Consider the following 7,309-nt stretch of genomic DNA (forward strand, 5'->3'; position numbering starts at 1 on the left):
CCGGTCCTTAAGCACCTTGACCTTGGACGAGACGTCCTCAGTTTCTTCCTGTGCAAAGAAAAATATTGGCTCCAATGAGCTCTACGCACGTCTCCGCTGCTCGAGATTCAACAGTTCTTTTTCGAGGCAGGCGGGATTCAGTTTGCTTCTTGTTCTGGGTACGCTCACTGGGGAAGGATCTCCTGGAGCCGAACGCAGTCGGCGACCTACCTGAGGTACTTCAGAGAGAGGTGACAGTACGTTAATGGAGTCAACCTCCTCATCCAGCAGGCTCACAGATTTGACTTGTCGTCCTTAAATGTATCAGCCTCTAAAAGAGGAGGTAATCCGCTGAACAGGCTGCAGAGAATTTACCATGTTTTTTATGCTTGGGGCTCATGTTGGTCAATACTTTTCTTTAAACAAAAAGACAGGTAAATAAAAAATAGGGTGGATATATGCTATGGAGAAAAAACCAGAGGAAATGAGGTAATGTCAGGCCGTGGGTATTACTATTTTAAATAGGATGGTTAAGAAAGATCTCACCAAAAAGGGCCATTTGAACAGTGACTGGAGGAGGTCTGGAAGCAAGTTCTGTGTGTATTTGAAGAGCAGCATTCCAGGCAACAAAGAGTGTTCAAAGGCTGAGACAGATATGGCCTTAGCCTATTTAAGAAAGAGCAAAGAACCTTGTGGCTTGAGCACAGTGGGAATATATATGAAAAAAAAAATTGTTCTGACAGAAGACTGGTATCCAGATTATGTGAAGAACTCCAACTCAAAAATTATGAGACAACCTAATTAAGAATAGGAGACATTTTGGAACACACTTCACAAAAGGTATATGAAAAGCCAATAAAAACTTGAAAAAATGCTCAACATCATTATTCATCAGGGAAATACAAATTAAAAACATAATGAGATACTACTATATACCCGTAAGATGACTAAAATTTAAAAGACCTTAAAATGTTTAAATACCAAGTGTTGTCAGACATGCAGAACTAGAACCCTCACATGTTGCTAGTCCGAGTATAAAATAGTATAACCACTTCGGAGAAGAGTTTGGCAATTTCTTAAAAAATTAAATGTGTTCTTACCATACCCAGCAGTTTCACTCCTTGGTATTTACCCAGAAGTGAAAATGTGTCCACACAAAGGCTTGAACGTGAATGTTCATAGTAACTTGACTCGTGATAGCCCCAAACTGGAAACAACCCAGTGCCCAACAACACATCAATGGATAAACAAATTGTGGTAAATCAATGTCATGAAATACTATTCAGTAATAAAAGGAATGAACATACTTGCAACAATACTTGCAACGTGGATGAATCTAAAAACATGCTCAGCAAAAAAGCAAGAAACTAAAATTATGTTACTGTATGATTCCACTTCTATAACTATAGGAATTGCAAATTTATTCTAGAGTGACTGAAAGCAAATTAGTGGTTGCTAGGAATGGGCAAGTGGGAGACACTGACTGAAAAGAACCCCCAAGGGAACCTTTGCATTCACGTGAAGCCAATGTTCTATATCTTTTTTTTTTTTTTTGCGGTATGTGGGCCTCTCACTGTTGTGGCCTCTCCCGTTGCGGAGCACAGGCTCCCGACGCGCAGGCTCAGTGGCCATGGCTCACAGGCCCAGCCGCTCCACGGCATGTGGGATCTTTCCGGACCAGGGCACAAACCCATGTCCCCTGCATTGGCAGGCGGACTCCCAACCACAGCGCCACCAGGGAAGCCCCAATGTTCTATATCTTGATGTGGTGTTAGTTAAAAGGGAGTATGAATTTGTCAAAATTCATCAAATTATGTACTTTTAAAGAGTACATTTTATAAAATTATGCCCCAGTAAAGTCAATTAAAAAATAGACATAGAAAAAAAAAAGTTGTCTCAGTTCAGTGACTTGTCTGTGACCACCAAAAGCCGGAAACGACCCAAATGTTCATCAAGTGAATGGACAAACTGTATATCCATACAATGGAATACAACTTGGCAGTAAAAAGGAAATCCACTATTGCTACATAAAATAACATGGATAAATCTCAAAATAGTCATGCTGAAAGAAAAAAGCCAGACATAAAAATAGTGTATACTGTATGACTCCATTTATATAAAACTAATTTATAGTGACAAAGCAAATCACCAGTGGCTTGGGTAGGGGGCCTGGGGTGGAAAAGAATTACAAAGGGGCACTAGGAATCTTTGGGGTAATATCAATAGATGTGTTCTATCTTAATTGTGGTAATGGTCTCATGGATGCATACATGTCAAATTTATCAACCTGTTCACTTTAACAGTTGTACAGTGTATATGTCAATTATATCTCTAAAGCTGTTTTAAAAATCACAACACTACATCTGTATTAGAACAGCTCAAAGAAATGAAAAAACTGACAATATAAGTGCTGGTAAGAATGTGAGCAACTGGAACCATTCCTGTGTCATGTGAAAATAACCCCCCAAATGAAACCTGTATTTCTTGATAAACTGTTACTTGACGTCTCTGTATTCCTAAAAGATATAAATATTTGTAGGATCTCAATGTCAAGTCAGTGGAAGAGCTCTGGTACTTCTTGGTCTCATATGTGTGGTTGAAAAATTAATAGCTATGACTGCCAGATTTATTAACAAATAATAAATTTATGAATTTTATTATTTTTAAATTTTATTTATTTACTTTTGGCTGCATTGGGTCTTTATTGCTGTGCACAGGCTTTCTCTAGTTGTGGCTTGCAGGTGCTACTTTTTGTTGCAGTGTGCGTGTTTCTCACTGCAGTGGATTCTCTTGTTGTAAAGCACGGGCTTTAGGTGCACGGGCTTCAGTTGTTGTGGCTCACAGGCTCTAGAGTGCAGGCTCAGTAGTTGTGGCGCACGGGCTTAGTTGCTCCATGACACGTGGGATCTTCCTGAACCAGGGCTCAAACCTGTGTCCCCTGCATTGGCAGGTGGATTCTTAACCACTGTGCCACCAGGGAAGTCCCTACATTTATGAATTTTAAATGAATTTTAAATGTAAATTTGTCTTGCTGAGGTCCTCTAGAAAGCAGAGCCTGAGGCAAGGATTAAAATGCTGGTATTTTATTTGGGGTATGTAAGAACAGAGTCGTGAGGGTGAGGAACAGGCTTCACAATGAGACAAAAAGCCACACAGGTTGTTTGGTATATGTGTTCACTCAGCAGGCTGGACTTTCTTTGGGAGGCTTGAAAGGAAAAACCATTCCTGAGAGTAATCCACAGAAGGGAGAAAGAAGCGGGAATTTGCCTGCCAGGCTTCCTCCTGTCTTACACATTTATCAAGGCTCCTTCCATGGGAGCCTACTCCTCTACACTTCTATTCATCATCTCACCCTTCTCTGGCAGTTCAGAAAGCCAGAGTTGTGGCCTGATATGTAGCATTTCCTCCAACTCTAACATGGGGGGATGGCTGAGAATGGAGAGGGCTTGGTATGGAGGCCCAGAGTTTAACTTGGGCTCTAGTCAGCTTAGAGAGTATTAATTAGGTTTGCTGGCAAAGGCAAGACCAGGGAGTGTGGTCCAGGTGGCAGATGGCATCTTCAGGGAGGAGGAGGAGGTTGAGGGGATCTGAGACCATTCTTAGAACCTGTGTTTCACATAACAGGAGATATAAATGAAATAAATAGTGATACAAGGTACCTTGTAGAAAAAGGAGCATAATTCAGTAGTGGGGTAGGGTTGGGAGAGAAGGCTTTACTGAGGAGAGGGGGCTTCAAGAATGATTTGTTCACAGAGGCTGTAGGAGAGCCATTATAGCCAAGGGAACAACCTGAAAGACAAAGATACCGTGGCATAAACATGTATAACGTTGTGGTCAAGAAACGGCTGGCACACTGAAGAATGGAGTGGAACACAGCAGAGGCTTTGAAAAGTCAGCTGGGAGGCAGATCACACAGGGCTCTGACAAGGAGTTGGAAATGGATTCTGAAGGCCGTAAGCCATTAAAGGTTTCCAGGAGGGGAATAACATTAATGAGCTTGTTTTAGGACATAATTCTGGGGCAGTTGTTAGAATTACATTAGAAAGGTGGCTCAGACAGGATCTAGATAGGGCCTACCTCCATAGCAGGAGTGTTTGTAGTTGATTTTGTGGGTCCAAATCATGACTTAGGGCACTGAATGGCCTACACTCCTGGGACAAGAGGCATAAAAATCAAGCTTACCAGACTAAGGTTAAACCCAAAACCAATTTAAGTGGCAAAGTCTCATTACACTGGCTAGATTGAACTCATGCCTATATCTCTACTCTTTACTTAAACCCTACCAAGAAGATAAGACTCCTAAAGATTAAGAACTCACAAGAGGATGGGAGGGATGATGAATGGCAGACAGAGAGACAGAGAGAGAGAGAGAGAGAGAGAGAGAGAGAGAGAGAGCAATAAAAATTTCAAAGATATTAACTCTCAGAATGGAGAAAAATAAAACCTAATTGTGTGCAGCAAGGGGAAGCTAAACAAAAGTCAAGGTGACTGACCACCTTATTACAAGTCTACCATACACTTCCATCAGCTCTGAGTGCCTCAATCTTAAGTACTAAATGACAGGCAAAGATCACCAGATATTTCAAGATCACATCTAACAGGAGAGAAAGGCATCAACAAACAGGAAAAAACAAAAAACAACAGCTGACACAGGGAACAGAAGAAACTTAAAAATTGATAACTTTAGAGAGAGAAAAGATAATGCATTCATTTAAAAAAATAAAAGTATGAAGTGCCTGGGAAAAAAAACATTCAGAAAAGAAGAGCTAGCTCTTGGAGATTAAAAACATATAGCAGGGGGCTTCCCTGGTGGCGCCGTGGTTAAGAATCCGCCTGCCAATGCAGGAGACACAGGTTCGAGCTCTGGTCCGGGAAGATCCCACATGCCGCGGAACATATAGTAGAAAAAATATATATATAATATGTAGCAGAAAACCTAAACAATCAACAGAAGGGTGGAAATAAAGCTGATAAAATTCTTGTGATTTAAAAAAAAGAAGAAAGGAAAGATTAAAAATGGAAAAAATATATATATATAATTAACTTAGAGGTACATTTCAGAAAATCCAATAGTCAACTAATAGAAGTTTCCCAAAAAGAAGATAGAGAAGATAAAGTGAAAAGAAAATTTCCCAGAACTGATGCACATAGCCTGCCAGACTGGAAGACCTCACTTAGTATCTAGCATTATGAATTTTAAAAATACCCACACTAAGTCATATCATGAACTTTCAGGACACCTGAAACAAAGATCCTAAAGCTTGCAGAAAGAAAAATTACAGGTCACAAATAAAAGTTCTGGAATCAAAATAGCACAAGGCTTCAAACAGCAACAATGAACTACGGAAAACAATGAATAAATGCATTTTAAAGTGCTTACCTACAATTGTACAGTCTATCAAACGATCAGTGCAGTGGAAGAATAAAATAAACCCATTTCAGATATGCAAAAGCCTCAAAAAATTTACATCCCATTAATCCTTGGGAAACCACGGAAGGATATGCTCCACCCAACAGGGAAGTAAACCATGAACGCAGCAGCTGTGGATCCAGGAAACAGAAGAGGGGTATAAGAAAGGACCGGGGTGAAGGCAAAGAGAAATCTCAGGGCAAGAGCTATGCCCCAGGTATAGAGAACAACCAACGTGCCTGTCATGTGTTGAGCTGTGCTCCCGCAAAAGTCATATGTTGAAGTTGTCCTAACCACCTGGACTTCAGAATGTGACTGTACTTGGAGATGGCGTCTTTAAAGAGGTAAGTTTAAATGAGGTCATTAGGGTGGGCACTAATCCAATATGACTGGTATCCTTATAAGAAAAGGAAATCTGGACGTAGACACAGAGGGAAGACCATGTGAAGACCAAGGGAGAAGATGGCCATTTACAAGTCAAGGAGAGAGGCCTCAGAAGAAACCAGCCCTGCCAACAGCTTGGCCTTGGACTTCTGGCCTCCAGAAGTGAGAAAATAAACATCTGTTGTTTAAGCCACCCAGTCTGTGGTACTTTTTTATGGCAGCCCTGGCAAACTAAAAACAGTGCCCAACCTAGAACAGGTCAAGAACAAGTCCAATCAATCCAGGAAAGATTTCAAACAAAAAAGAATCTGATGTGTTTACCCTATCCACACTGAGAAATGTTACAGTGGTGTTAGAGATCTGGAGGATGAATTAATGATAGGTTCATAGGAAAAGACACAAACAAAAATGAAGGGGACAAAATGGTGTAAGAATGGAGACATACTCATACACGATGGTTCAGAGGTGAATGATACTTACCTAGCAAATAACATAAACTTAGAATATTGATTTAACCAAAAGTTGGGAAATAACTATCCTGAAAAGATGAGGGGAACAGAAGTGTGTATGTGGACAGATGATGTGAAAGAGCTAAATTCTCATCTTCCACAGTAGGAAGTCAATAGACAGTATCAGAAACTGAAAAATCAAGACGTGGTAATATACGCCTAGTATTTAAATATGGAGGCAAATATTAGAAAATAATGCTAAAATACTTTAAGTAGTTGCCTTTGGGTAGAAAATAATGCAAAAATACTTAAAGTGATTGCCCTTGGGGAGTGACAATCAGGGGATAGGGCAGGGGTGCTGATGGGAAGACTACTCTTTTTCATAGAAATCTCGGTAGAACTATTTGAATTTTAAACTATTGGGTTGGCCAAAAAGTTCATTTGGGTTTTCCGTAACATCCTGCAGAAAAACCCAAACGAACTTTTGGGCCAACCCAATACTTACCTGTGTTTTTTTAATAAAAATAAAAAATTTAAAAGCTTAAACAGACCACTAAAGACCTTTAAAAAAGGTTGCTCGTGGGCTTCCCTGGTGGCGCTGTGGTTGAGAGTCCGCCTGCTGATGCAGGGGACACAGGTTCATGCCCCAGTCTGGGAAGATCCCACATGCCGTGGAGCGGCTGGGTCCGTGAGCCATGGCCGCTGAGCCTGCGTGTCCGGAGCCAGTGCTCCGCAACGGGAGAGGCCACAACTGTGAGAGGCCCGCAGACCGCAAAAAAAAAAAAAAAAAAAAAAAAAAAAAAAAAAAAAAAAGGTTGCTCGTCCCTTTACCAGAGGACTTTCAGTGGTGTGATGTGAGAAGCCGGAAACACAGTGTGTTGAAGAATAAATGAGACACGAGATAGCAAAAGGAGACTGGTTTTCAATAAGCTGTGTTGAAAAATGAAATGGGATGGGGACAGAGAGGACAACACGATCAAAGAAGTTTTTCAAAGGTGGCAGTGCTTAAGATGACACTTCTGCTGGCAATGTCCTCCTCAGAAACTGCTTGCCAAGGAACTCCTTAAAACTATTAGATTAGCTGTAC

This window comes from Neophocaena asiaeorientalis, unplaced genomic scaffold (genome assembly GCF_003031525.2).
Source record: "Neophocaena asiaeorientalis asiaeorientalis breed wild unplaced genomic scaffold, Neophocaena_asiaeorientalis_V1.1 scaffold69, whole genome shotgun sequence".
Classification (NCBI taxonomy): domain Eukaryota; kingdom Metazoa; phylum Chordata; class Mammalia; order Artiodactyla; family Phocoenidae; genus Neophocaena; species Neophocaena asiaeorientalis.